The following is a 15,190-nucleotide window of genomic DNA, read 5'->3' on the forward strand; positions in this document are numbered from 1 at the left end:
TCAGTAATTTAGAATGTCAGTTTTAACTGTTTTTGCATCCGGTGTTGCGTAGATCCCTCGTTCAGCCATCCACAACCTTTGTACTCGCACCACAGATCCTCAGACCTCATAACGAGCTCCTGTTTACACCCGTTTTTCCACCGTCAACACAGACGGCAATTTCCAACAGAAACAAGAGAAAAAGTGATATTAAACCAATCTCGAGGAGCGCTTTTTCTAACAAAAACAGTTCAACAAAACTGGTTCATAAAGAAATAATGTCTAAAAGTAGGACGTGATTTATCAGACATACTGTAGAGACACTGTCAACAGATCTTTCCAAAGCTTCATCGGCTATTCACTGTGATTTCCACTTCGCGATCGATCGTTCCGTACTTCCCGAGTAGGCGTCGTGTGGGTAAAGAACATGTCTAATTAGAATGTCTAATTAGAAAAGTGTTCAATGACATCTGTTTTGAAGTGGCAACAGAACTGTAGCAGAAACTACTGTGCTGTATGGACCAAATGCAGTGGCAACTGCCACAGTATTATCTCTCTTTCTCTGTAACGACGTTCCTCGCATCGTTAGTGCTCCCCTCTCCTTTTGCTTATAAAATGATTCAAATGGCTCTGAGCATTTTGGGACATAACTTCTGAGGTCATCAGTCCCCTAGAACTTAGAACTACTTAAACCTAACTAACCTAAGGACATCACACACATCCATGCCCGAGGCAGGATTCGAACCTGCGACCGTAGCGGTCGCGCAGTTCCAGACTGTAGTGCCTAGAACCGCTCGGCCACACCGGCCACCCCTTTTGCTTAGCCTATCAACTTTTCTTACGTTTATGGTATTACAGCCGCATCTTACAATTTACGGATGTTTCACGATAGAACCTCAGACTTGGTAATAAATATTACGTGGAAAGAGATTTCTACGGCCTGTGTGGAGACTGAGCGGGACACTCGCAGCTAAGCGTCCGACGCCAGTAAACAATCCTCATTCATTAGCTGGAGTCGCAGCCTTTTGTTTCGAGAAACGTTCGCAAACCACTCCAGTCGCCTCTCCGCCGCTTACCCACCTCTGAGCCGCGCTCCTCCTTTTTCCTCTCAGCCGCGGGACGGCTGCCAGCGCGCGCCAGACAGAGGCGCTGTTTTCGCGTAATGTATGCAAATTGCGCATAAGGCGGCGACGCGGCTGTGCTGTTTGTACGGCTCTTTCTTATATCCTCTCCCCGTACCGCCCCTAACCCCGGCCGTGGCTCGCGCTGTCGTTGCAAGTTAATTTAATTATCCCCAAGTTTGTAGAAGATGTTCCGGCCGGGCGCCCGGCTCGGCCCGAATGCTTAAGAGGGCGGAAGTGGCCCCCTGCAAGAGCCCGCGTCGCCCGTCATCAGCAACGGCGCAGACCACAAAGCCCGCCAGCCGGGCACCTTCCCCGGCGCGCCGCGGCCGCGGCCATCTTCTGCCTACCCTTCTTCTCCGCGGGGCAATTTGGGCACAACAGCGTAAGGAAACCTCCGGAATTAATTACGGAGCCGGCGCGGGCACACTCTTCCCCCAGGAACTGGGGGCGTCCAGCACGCAGAGACGGCGAGCTCCATCTTGGAGCCGGAGGGAGATGAATCCGGCGTGTCCACTGACAAGTCTGTCTCTACCTCTCGCAACATCCACCTCTCTCCCTCTCCTTCTCTCTCTCTTTCTCTCTCTCTCTCTCTCTCTCTCTCTCTCTCTCTCTCTCACTCACTCTCCCTGTCTCCTGCTCCTGTGGCCGAAATTAATTAATGATTCAATTTACTTTGTAATCTGGCGCCGCGCAGGGAGGACGAGATGGTGGAGCAGCTGGGGATTACGCGGCACTGACCCTTTACGGGCGGGACTCGGCGTCCAGCCGCCGGCGTCGCTGCGGCTGCGGCTGCTGCTACCGCGTGACCGGATTCCGGCCGCAATCGTGACCAGACTCCTTGCAGACGCGCGGCCAGAGTCCACCTCTGCTGGCCACTGCGCCTGTCGTAGGCGATCCTCGAGGTCAAACCGCACCTCTGACCCTTGCTTGTGCCCCGCCTCCCATCGATGCGCTGACTTCCATTGCCACCCAGTCGCTGAAAGTCACGACCTATATACATCTACATTTATACAGGGTGTTACAAAAAGGTACGGCCAAACTTTCAGGAAACATTCCTCACACACAAAGAAAGAAAATATGTTATGCAGACATGTGTCCGGAAACGCTTACTTCCCATGTTAGAGCTCATTTTATTACTTCTCTTCAAATCACATTAATCATGGAATGGAAACACACAGCAACAGAACGTACCAGCGTGACTTCAAACACTTTGTTACAGGAAATGTTCAAAATGTCCTCCGTTAGCGAGGATACATGCATCCACCCTCCGTCGCATGGAATCCTTGATGCGCTGATGCAGCCCTGGAGAATGGCGTATTGTATCACAGCCGTCCACAATACGAGCACGAAGTCTCTACATTTGGTACCGGGGTTGCGTAGACAAGAGCTTTCAAATGCCCCCATAAATGAAAGTCAAGAGGGTTGAGGTCAGGAGAGCGTGGAGGCCATGGAATTGGTCCGCCTCTACCAGTCCATCGGTCACCGAATCTGTTGTTGAGAAGCGTACGAACACTTCGACTGAAATGTGCAGGAGCTCCATCGTGCATGAACCACATGTTGTGTCGTACTTGTAAAGGCACATGTTCTAGCAGCACAGGTAGAGTATCCTGTATGAAATCATGATAACGTACTCCATTGAGCGCAGGTGGAAGAACATGGGGCCCAATCAAGACATCACCAACAATGCCTGCCCAAACGTTCACAGAAAATCTGTGTTGATGACGTGATTGCACAATTGCGTGCGGATTCTCGTCAGCCCACACATGTTGACTGTGAAAATTTACAATTTGATCACGTTGGAATGAAGCCTCATCCGTAAAGAGAACATTTGCACTGAAATGAGGATTGACACATTGTTGGATGGACCATTCGCAGAAGTGTACCCGTGGAGGCCAATCAGCTGCTAATAGTGCCTGCACACGCTGTACATGGTACGGAAACAACTGGTTCTCCCGTAGCACTCTCCATACACTGACGTGGTCAACGTTACCTTGTACAGCAGCAACTTCTCTGACGCTGATATTAGGGTTATCGTCAACTGCACGAAGAATTGCCTCGTCCATTGCAGGTGTCCTCGTCGTTCTAGGTCTTCCCCAGTCGCGAGTCATAGGCTGGAATGTTCCGTGCTCCCTAAGACGCCGATTAATTGCTTCGAACGTCTTTCTGTCGGGACACCTTCGTTCTGAAAATCTGTCTCGATACAAACGTACCGCGCCACGGCTATTGCCCCGAGCTAATCCATACATCAAATGGGCATCTGCCAACTCCGCATTTGTAAACATTGCACTGACTGTAAAACCACGTTCGTGATGAACACTAACCTGTTGATGCTACGTACTGATGTGCTTGATGCTAGTACTGTAGAGCAATGAGTCGCATGTCAACACAAGCACCGAAGTCAACATTACCTTCCTTCAATTGGGCCAAGTGGCGGTGAATCGAGGAAGTACAGTACATACTGACGAAACTAAAATGAGCTCTAACATGGAAATTAAGCGTTTCCGGACACATGTCCACATAACATCTTTTCTTTATTTGGGTGTGAGGAATGTTTCCTGAAAGTTTGGCCGTACCTTTTTGTAACACCCTGCATACACTAATGAGCCAAAACATTACGACCACCGAGCGAGGTGGCGCAGTGGTTACACACTGGACTCGCATTCGGAAGGACGACGGTTCAATCCCGCGTCCGGCCATCCTGATTTAGGTTTTCCGTGATTTCCCTAAATCACTCCAGGCAAATGCCGGGATGGTTCCTCTGAAAGGGCACGGCCGACTTCCTTCCCCATCCTTCCCTAATCCGATGAGACCGATGACCACGCTGTCTGGTCTCCTTCCCCAAACCAACCAACCAACCAACCATTACGACCACTGCCCTCCGCGAGACACCAAGCCGCAGTGGAAGCATGCCAGGCACATGACGCGAGTAGGAAAGAACATTACTGGAGCAGAGACGAATTGGGAATCATTCGAGTGACGATTACGTCCGCGAATGAAGGGACGGATGATGTAAGAGGCTTTGACAAGGGACAGATTGTTATGGCACGATTCCTGGGAAAGAACATCTGGAAATGGAAGAAACAGGTTGGCTGTTCGCGTGATACTGTCGTGAGCGTGTGCGTAACGTGAAACCACGAGTAGGCGACTTCACAGAATGTGGAGGTCTCACACGTTCCCCCCCAGAAAAACAGGATTCCATTGTGGTCCAGTGGCACTTATCCTGTTGGAAGACACCATCACCTTCTGGAAAGACATGAAGCATAAACAGATGCAGGTGGTTCCCAAAAATGTTGTCACAGTGCCTTTGCTTAAGACCACAGGTTCTTTGGATGCCCAGGTGATTACCGCCAGCAGGATAATACTGACCCCACAGACCTTCATCGGTGGCATGGTATGCGTCTGGAGCAGCCGTTTACCTGTCTCTCACGCGACCTTATGTAATGAGAAATGTGACTCAATAAAATCTTCTCTGTTTACAAGTCGCTTCACTTCGAATAAAACACTCGCGCTTTCGATAGCTGTCTCCGCCATCGTCATGAGGAACTAAAATCTCTGACTTCCAGGGCTGACACCGTGTTCTGCTCGTATTGACTTAATGGAAGCGTCTTGAACCTTCCAGAGAGGACCGGAGTAGCTATTTCAGACGAGTGTAATAATTCTTGACTGCGTGTTTAAATTCATGCAAGTTCTCGTCAGCACACGACGAAATTGGTATCTTTTCAGTTACATACTGATTTCTCGTGGTCTCTATACAGAGCCGAGCGTTCGCGAAGTGTGGCGGAGTAGCCGATAGTTCGTTGCAGGGCCCGTATTTCTCGTTGGCCCCGCACGGGACCGAGTGACGTCACGTGGCGCGAGGAGCCAGCCGCACGTTTGAAACTGCCGCTCCCGCGTCCCTACAAGCGCCAAGCTTCCGTCCTTCCTTTCACTCAATCTCCAAACCCCTCCACCATGCCCTGCTAAGTGTGTACCCCTGGTCTCAGAATTGTTGCTGTTCTTTTATAAGAGAATTCCAGTATGACGGTGTTTGGGCCTTAACTTTCGTCCTTTCAAATTGTGTTTTATGCCCGTTCTCTAGGCAATGTTCAGCCACGGCCGACTTCTCTTTTGTCTTGTATGTCGTTAATCCTCTGAACAATTCTCAAACACCATTATACTGGGCTTCTGTTATCAAGGAAGTGGCCAATATTAGAATAAACAGCAACAATTTTAGTAGAAACCAGGGTGTTATGTGTTACAAACTGGACACAATAGGAAGGACCATGGCCCTTTGCTTTCTTCTCTTATCACTCGTTTATTACATCAGAGAAATACACATTTTAAGACAAAATTTAACTACATGAAATATTGCTCTCAGTAAAGGTTAACTTAAGCAGTGACAAAACTTAGTTCTCTTAAGGGTTTCTGCTGGCAACAAATTTTAAGGAGGCAATGTAAAGTTTATATCAATTTAGCTCAAACACGTAGCTAGTGACTGAATCACGACACAGATCCTTTAACAATTTCGGCAACAAATAAATAGCGTGAATTTGTACTCACAGTAACCAATTAATCAACAGCCTTGCCATTGAATAAGTGGGCCATTTGGAACAAATTAGCAACACCCAGCAACTAGGGTAGTTAATACCAACAGCCTTTAAAAGTCTTTCAGTAATTAAATGAATAACAAATCAAACATACTACGCTCCACTCAAACTCTTCAGTGGAAGCCAAGCCAAAATGAAGATTCCATTAACTGACTAGCACTGAAGTCACATTAAAGCTCATCTCTGTGTCGCCAGACACACATGGGGCAAACTTATACAAGACAAGATTTTGAAGGGAGCACATCAGTAAAACCGTTAGTGGAGCTAACTCGTGCCACTGAAAATTAAGGTACTAGACCGGGGCACAAGGTGGTGTACAATGAGATTGCCTTAGTGCTATACTGCGCTCCAAAATATTAATTCAAATGGCCAATTCAAAATTAAGTACACATAAATCAGCATTAATTAACGAGGAGTGACATCAGATGCCGGCCGGAATAGCCGAGCGGTTCTAGGTGCTTCAGTCTGGCACCGCGCGACCGCTACGGTCGCAGGTTCGAATCCTGCTTCGGGCATGGGTGTGTGTGTTGTCCTTAGGTTAGTTAGGTTTAAGTAGTTCTAAGTTCTAGGGGACTGATGACCACAGATATTAAGCGCCATAGTGCTCAGAGCCATTTGAACCATTTTTTTGACACCAGGTCGCTCGAAGGGATGACAACACTTAATTGAAAAGACGAATGCCGGAGGCAGCAGTAACATCAAACACCTTCTCCCAGTTTTAACCAGGAGTCACTTGCCGCTATACAAGTAAACATTTAACCAAGCACAAGGAAGGAACCCCAAAGAGAAAATTCAAATAAAACCCCCAAAAGATTATAAAGGACAGTGAACCCCAACTATTTAAATTTAAAAACATTAGCTCTCCCTAAAGAAAGTGTAAACGCTAAGGCCACACTTAAGAGGCCACCACAATTGGTTACAAAAGGTCTCCTTTTCATTAAAAGAAACACAAGGCTGCTTAACTTCTGCAGGACATCCGGTATGGCTCGTATAGGATACACCAGGCAGCAACCCAAGCAGGGCGGTCGCAAGGCACGGCGAGCAAAATCAGGAGAGCAGACAGGCAGGCAGCCAACACATATCCTCCATCCTGAACCGGCAGAACGCGTACAACCAACTCCACATATACGTGGTTGCTTCCCACCTCGTACCTCGCGGCGTCTCAGCAGGAACCCCGAGCAAACGTCAACTGCCCCTCGCCTCGCGACTGCGGAAAACAGCAAGGCAAGCAAAGATAAGAAACATCGAAGGATCGATAATGGACATCCAAGAGACTGGCGCGCCAATAACGAGCGCCACGGCTCACAGGGTACACATTTTCTAGGGCATGGAGGACGGCTTTGGACATTGAGGGAAAGCAAAGATGCTTGTAGGAACGCAGGAGCGTAAGTTTCAAACGTGGCGCCGGCCGTTCTCGCCATGTGATGTCACACGGTCCCATGTGCGACGGTGCTGCTAAGAGCTGCCCAACTTGACTTCCGTGCATGTGTCACTCCGGCACTTTCTGGAATGTTTCAGACGCTGCCATTAAATCCATATAAGCAAAACACCGTGTCAGCGCCGTCAGTCAGTGATTTTAGGTCCTGATAACGATGGTGGAGACAGCTCTCGAAATCTCGAGTGTTTTATTCGAAGTGACGCGTATTGTAAAGCGAGAAGATTTTATTGAAGCATGCCACCGCAAAAGACTCCAACGATACAAGAAATGTTATTCATCTGACTAGGCGACGCCGCGCGGGATTAGCCGAGCGGTCTAAGGACTGTGCGGTTGATCCCGGTGGAGGTTCGAGTCCTCCCTCGAGCATGGCTGTGTGTGTTTGTCCTTAGGATAATTTAGGTTAAGTAGTGTGTAAGCTTAGGGACTGATGACCTTAGCACTTAAGTCCCATAAGATTTATCACACATTTGAACATTTTGACTAGGCGACATTCCTTTGATCCAAGGTTCAGTTTCGATCACCCTTGCCCATTGCAATCGAAACTGGCGATGTCATCAGGTCGACACGAGAACACGTAGAGGTCGTCTGCTGCTGGAGAGTCTCAGGCGTCCACGTTCTGTGATGAGGCGGGGACGTCCACAACACATTGTCACCTACTTGAGGTTTCACGGTCCTTCAGCCACTTTCCATAGATTCTCCCAACAGTACCAGGCGATCAGAAGACCAGCGTCGCCGTCTACAAAATGCTCGTTCCCAGGCGCCTGGCCATAACAGTCTTCCCTCTATGAAAGTCGTTTGTCAGTTGACTTGCCCATTTGCGGCCCTTATCTACGCTAGAATGCATTCGTCACTGGTCCGCTCTTACAGGGTGTCCCAGAAATGTTGCGACGAACGTCTAGGAGGTGAGGCACATGGACCCATCATAAGGATTGAGAATTGCATTGCAACCCATGGCCGCAAACGTCGCCGTACGCCGTAAGGTGGTACTGTACACGAGAGTGCTGGAGGGCAACGTGAGTGTTTCCTCATTCGAGTGCTAGTCAGTAAACGAGGAGCATGGAATGGTAACCGAACGGTGAGCTTCCAGAAGAACACTTAATGTATGGAATAGCTGAGTGCAATGGACGAGCCGCTAGATGCATTTATCGAGAACGCTTCCCAGGCAGACATCAACCACACCGCAGTTTGTTTGCACGTATGCTTCAAAATTTGTGCGAGTACGTGTCATTAAGAGGTGATAGGGCTAGTGAGGGCAGGTCACAGTCGGCGCATTCAGTCGTTAGGGAAGAAAATGTGATGGATGCTGTGGAGACGAATCAATGCATCAGCATACGCGCTATTGCCTCGGACGTAAGAATGTCTCGTAGCAGTGCCCAGAATATTTCGAACGCCGAGTCCTTATACGTCTTTCATCTCCAAAAGGTGCAGTTATTGCACCTGATGATCATCCTGCACGTCTGCGTTTCGCACAATGGTTTCTGCAACAAAGTGACCGATATGTGCATTTCCCAGTTTATGTAATGTTCTCTGATGAGCCCACATTCACTAAGGGAGGCGTATATAGTCATCTCCACAATGAGAATTTGTGGGCACCAGGAAACCCCCACGGTGAGCGGCACCACGTGGTACTGCATCGCTTCACGGTTAAAGCATGGGCGGATTTGGTCGGCGACTGCTTGGTCGGGCCGTACCTTTTACAATACCGCTTGATCGCCGCGATTTATTACTTTGTAGCCCAGATTCTTCCCAGCTTGCTTGAATATGTCCCGGCAAATGTGAGGCGCAGTTTGTGTTCCCAGCCGGCCTAGGTTGGCCGAGCGGTTCTAGGCGCTACAGTTTGGAACCGCGCGACCGCTACGGTCGCAGTTTCGAATCCTGCCTCGGGCTTGGATGTGTGTGATGTCCTTAGGTTAGTTAGGTTTAAGTCGTGCTAAGATCTAGGGGACTGATGACCTCAGATGTTCTCATAGTGCTCAGAGCCATTTGAACCATTTTGTGTTCCCATCATGACGAGGCACCTGCTCATTTTGGAGTGGCTGTTCGTAGGCATTTTAATAGGTCATCCGCGCATGTACTGAGCATGCTAAACCAGTTCCTTGCCCCCACCCTCACAGGATTCATCGAGTCCTGATTTCCTTTTGTAGGGAGTCATGAAATCGCGTATCCAGATCTTGTGGAGTCTGAAATGGATTTCATCGCAAGAATCATCAGCGCAGCTGCTACAGTCAAAGCAACTGCCGGTGTGTTCGAGCTTGTCCAGCAGTCAATGTTCCACTGGTGTCAAGCAAGCGTGACATCTGATGGTGCAAACTTCGAGTATCTGACGTAGCATTTGAGCTGTATTCATGTTGCACAAGATGTGTCCACATTTACGTGGAATAAATATTTCAAATCATTCTCCTGTATGCTTTGACGTATCGACGTCTGTTACCAATTACGCTTGATTTTTGCAGCCCTGAGTCGCTATGCAATTCTCAGTTCTTGCGCTGTGCCTCACCTTCTCTAGATGTTTGTGTCAACGCGTCTCGGACACCCTGTATACCTTGCTTACCGCGTCACGCGCCCGCAGTGATACCAGATAGCACACATTTTCGCCGTAGGCATTGCTCACGATGTTTTGTTTCGCACTAGCGATTTTATTACAGGTAACACTTTGTTCAGTTTCGCCCTTGAGAGGATCATACGTGTGACTTTTAAAGAGAACTTCGAAGGGAAGAAACTGGCATATCTAGCCAATGCAGATGACATTTGCTTACTCAAAAGCTCCGAAGAGGAGTTGAAAAACATTACCATGGTATTGGAGACGACCACCAGAAAATTTGTGCTATTCGTAAACGAAACGAAGACGGATTATCTATTCATGACTCGTCAACGAGGTCAAGATGCTGGACAACTGTAGTCACTGCAGGTGGGACACTGGTTCTACGACAAAACACGCGAGTATAAATACCTGAGAGTGCTTTTCACGGAGAACTAGTCGTATGAAGTAGAGATTAGAGCCAGGATCCAGGCACAAAATAGATTTTTTTTCTTTATTGTTATTTCACTCCCCAATATGGGGCAGGCTGGCAGTGGCACAATACGCTGCTCTTCAGCCAAGAGAATTACAGCAAAAAACATTACCAAATGAGAAAAGAACACATAATATAGAATGCTATACAGTTATGAATAAACAAGAACAAAAATAGATGAGTATAAATGGTAGATTTAAAAGAACAACATAGACGAGAGCCACACACATATGCAGAGAATAAACACTGTGAGTCGAAATGAAAACAAGGAAAACCCCACAGTGGGAAGACAAATAAATGATCCTGGCGATACTGTCGGTGCTGGTGGAACGTAGCACTGCACTCGGCACTGAAGAAACACTGACCCCACAACAATGTTAAAAATCACTGCACTGAAGGGGACCTACCACCAGGTGAAGGGAGGAGGGGGGGAAGAAAACGGAGGGGGAGAGACAGTAGGGGTAAACTAGGAGGGGGTAGGAGGGGAGAAGAAAAGGAGCTGGAAGCTCAGGGAGGGGGGAGGGGGTGAATAGGAGAGAGAAGGTGTTTGGCTGGGGAAATGTAGGAAGAAGGAAAGGGAGAGAGGGAGGGAGGGAGACCTGAAGAGTGGGGGGAAGAAGAAAGGATTAGATCTGGTAGGAGGGGTAGATGAAAGGCATGAGGACATCATCTGGGAGGGGGAGTTGGCGGAAGCCACCTTGGGCGAGGGTATGGAGCATGTGGAGATGGAGACCAGGCGGGACACTGTGGTACAGGCGTGGCAGTGGGCTGGGGTGGGAGAGGATGGGGGAAACGAAAGGATGGGGGGGGGGGGGGGGGATCCAGTTTGCGGGAGACATATAGGATCTGTATTCATTCAAGGAACAGGAGGAGATGGGGGAAGGGAATCAAATCATAAAGGATCCGCGTGGGGGATGGGAGACAGATGCGATTAGTGAGGCAGAGTGCATGGCGCTCAAGGATTCGGAGGGATTTGTAGTAGGTGGTGGGGGGCGGAGATCCTAGTGGGGTGGGGATAACATAGGATGGGGCGGATGAGGGACTTATAGGTATCTAGGAAGGGTCTTATCCCCATGTTCGACCAGAGAGGAGTATGAGGAGACGGAGACAGTTAAGTGCCTTGGCTTGGACTGTGAGGAGATGGGGGGTCCAGGAAAGGCGGCGGTCAATGGTGATGCCAAGGTACTTGAGCGTGGGAGTGAGAGCAATGGGGCGGCCATAGATGGTAAGGCAGAAATCTAGGAGACGCAAGGAGGTGGTGGTGCGGCTTACGATGATTGCCTGGGTCTTGGAGACGAAACAGATCTTTCTACAGTATAATACAATTGCTTCGGTCCAAATGTGTTTCGAGACTGCTCAAGATTCGGCTATATACACTGTAATGTCACATTAATGAAATGTATTCGCAGTTGGGATCACGAACAACCATCACCTATACAAGGGAATGACGACAGTGAAAATTTGTGCGGGATCGGGACTTCAACGCGGATTTCTCGCTGTACGCGAGTCGTCGATTTAACCGCTTTGGCTATTCGTGCACGACTTAAGGCTAGACATTAACTTTCACACGTCGTTGTTCCTGCGTCACAACCTGTACTTGTACACACGCTATGCAATTATATTTAATTACCGTGTAGAGGAGGACATCTTGACTGGAAGTCCGCCTGCTATCAGCAGATAAGAAGAACGATGGAATATTCCGTCGCACGTGAATGCATGTCACTGACGTCATTCCCTTGTACAGCTGATGATTGGTCGTACTCGCAACTGAGAACACACTTTGTGTATTACATAACGGCCGTAGTTGCCTTAGTTTCTGTTCCTTCGACATACAGCTATGTCCGAAGGAACATTGCATTGTTCCTCTCAGCAACACAGGCATTGCAATATCGAATTAATGAGACTACCTGTCAGAAGCCTGAATAACCATGTTTTGCAATGCGGACACTACGAGATATGCAGGACGAGCGTCAATGAGGTAGCAGAAGATACAAACAGGATATGTGGAACCACGTCGACTCCAGTGCTATGGCCAGCTGCCTGATCGAGACAGTCCCACAGACTATCGATTAGATTTAAATCCTGGGAGTTTTGTAGCCAGGTGAGTACGGTAAATACATTCTCGTGCTTCTCGAACCATGCACTGCGAGCCGTGTGACACGTTACCTTGTCCTGCTGGTAGATGCCATAGTTCGAAGAAAAAAACAAACAGCACACAGGGGAGGACATCGTCCCCAAGATTAGATGAAAACATGTGTTTATCCATTGTACCTTCCAGAATTACGAGATCAACCATGGAATACCACGGAAACATTCCCCAGACATCACACTTTCTCCTCTGTTCAGGACCCTTCCGACTAACGTTGCAGGATGTTTGCTTGCAGACGTTTCACGCCATACTCGGCAACAGCCATCTGTCTGATGGAGCAAAGACGTGATTCATATCAAAAGACCGAGCGAGGTGGCGCGGTGGTTAGACACTGGACTCGCATTCGGGAGGACGACGGTTCAATCCTGCGTCCGGCCATCCTGATTTAGGTTTTCCGTGATTTCCCTAAATCACTCCAGGCAAATGCCGGGATGGTTCCTCTGAAAGGGCACGGCCGACTTCCTTCCCCATCCTTCCCTAATCCGATGAGACCGATGACCACATTGTCTGGTCTCCTTCCCCAAAAACAACCAACAACATATCAAAAGACCGTCTGTCGGCATTCAGTCGACGTCCAGTTGCTTATGTCGCCGATGAATGGCAGTCGGCACGGGTGCATGAAACAGGCACCCCATGGTGAGGCCCACACGCAGCAACGTTCGCTCCAAACGATCGTTTAGGACACACTGTTGGTAGTCCCATGGTTCATCTAGGTGGGCAACTGCTCAGTGGTTGCACGTCTGTTCGCCCGTACACATCTCTGCAGCCGTCGTTCATCCCTCTCATGTATGGTCCATGGTGCACCACTGTTGCCTCGACGCCAGTTTTCGATAGCGCCATTTTCCTATGCACGGTACACTTTAACCACGGCGGCATGCGAACGGTTTACAAACTTAGCTGCTTCTTAACTGCTTCCACCTTAGCCCGAAAGCCAATGATCATGCCTTTTGGACCTCAGATAAATTGCTCCGTTTCCATAAGGAAATTTCAGATCTTAATCTGAGTATTTTGGTATAACGGACATGTGGTCTACTGTGGCGTCTGCTAAACGAAGATGCGTGGTATAGGGTGCCAACGGCAGAGTTCTTACGCCTCCAGTCTTCAGCACGTAACGACCATCGATAGGGTCTACCCGCCGAAGGACACACTCCGTATACCCTAAACGGCTAGTGCTGCCATCTGCGTCTGTGAGTGATTATTGCACTTTGACGTCGAACATTGGCGGTGGTTACATTAATGTAATTAGACCGTTCAAAACCCTGATCCTACCTGTGTTACCGTACTGCCCGTGAGATGTGGAGCTCCAAATGCAGGACTTTAAACTTTCGTGTTTAAGAGAAAAATGCTGCGGAAGGTAGCCTCGAAGATAGCCTCAAACAAGGGTGACCGGAGGATCAGACGCCCATGAGGTAGATGCGATGTACCGAGATGGCAGTATATCAAGAATCATCTGAAGCAACGACTACAGTGGGCTGGACATATGGTTCGGAAGAAAGACAACAGGTGGCCTTCCTAGATTTCTCACTCATTGGTAGGAGACCACTGTGAGGGCCAAGGAACAGATAGAGAGGCCAAAGAAGAGATAGACCTGTAATAGTCAGCAACATACTCAGTGCGAACACGAATTCCACCGACAAAATTTCAGTCTCAGTCTTTCGGTATAACGAACATGTGGTCTACGGTGGCTTTTCACTGTACCGACTCAAGTCATCATTGTTCGATGCTTTCGAACACCCGTGCGCTTCCGCAGAGGCGGTGCTGGGCGGCGTTGCGGGCAATAGTGCGACTGTGGCGTCCCCTAAACGAAGATATAGGGAAACGGCAGAGTTTTTCCGTGTCCAGCCTTCAGCCTGTACGACCACCGACGGGGTCTACCCGCCGAAGAACACCGTTTCCACGCCCTGGACTTGCTTGTTTCGTCGCTTCTGGCGCATCTAGCGAGCTACACCTGAGTTCACAATCCCGAACGGGCAACGTGAACATAATGGGTCACTCGATCGTCCAGCCGCCGTTGACGGAACGGGACAAAGAAACAAACACGCCCAGAAGTGGAAACGGTTTCCTCCAGCGGGTAAGCCCCGTCGATGGTTGTTACAGGCTGAAGGCTAGAGGCAGAATAACTCTGCTGTTGGCACTCCACAGCAGGCAGCTTCGTTTAGGGGGTGCCACAGTCGCAGTGGCGCCCCCAGCGCCGCTCAGCGGAGGCGTGCGCCGGAGTTCGAACTCACCGAAATACTGACGGCTGTTGAGCCGGCACAGTTACAGAGTAATAATGACATCACGTATGAGAAAAAGTACCATCACAGCTGTATCTTGAGACTGTCTTTATTGTCCCAAACGACTTGTTTCGGCGGCACATTGCCGCCATCCTCAGGTTCCACCGCTGCCAAAAGAGTATTAGATTTCCTTGCCGCATTTATTTTGGAGTCCTTGTTAATAGTATATGTGCCCTAGCTTTCCTTAGGAGTGCCGCGCGGGGTAGCCAAGCGGTCTTGGGCGCCTTGTCACGGTCCGCACGGCTCCCCCTCCCCCATCGGAGGTTCGAGTTCTCCCTTGGGCATGGGTATGTGTATTGCCATTATTGTAAGTTGGTTTAAGTTAGATTAAGTAGTGTGTAAGCTTAGGGACCGATGACCTCAGCAAGTTGGTCCCATAACATTTTACGACGAATTTCGAATTTCCTCAGGAGTCTCTACTCGAGACCGTGTTGTCGCCAGTGCCAGGACTGTGACAACACGGTGTCGAGTAGAGATTCCTGAGGAAAGCTAGCCCACGTGTATTAGTAACGAGGTGATAAACGTAGACTGAGCCAAGCGACTAAATAACCAAAGGAAGGTCTGGGGCGGTTTTTGTTCACTTGCACATAGTTGCTGGGTAGGTAACACAGACTTTATTTAACATTA

The sequence above is a fragment of the Schistocerca americana genome, chromosome 1 (genome assembly GCF_021461395.2).
Source record: "Schistocerca americana isolate TAMUIC-IGC-003095 chromosome 1, iqSchAmer2.1, whole genome shotgun sequence".
In the NCBI taxonomy this organism is placed as follows: domain Eukaryota; kingdom Metazoa; phylum Arthropoda; class Insecta; order Orthoptera; family Acrididae; genus Schistocerca; species Schistocerca americana.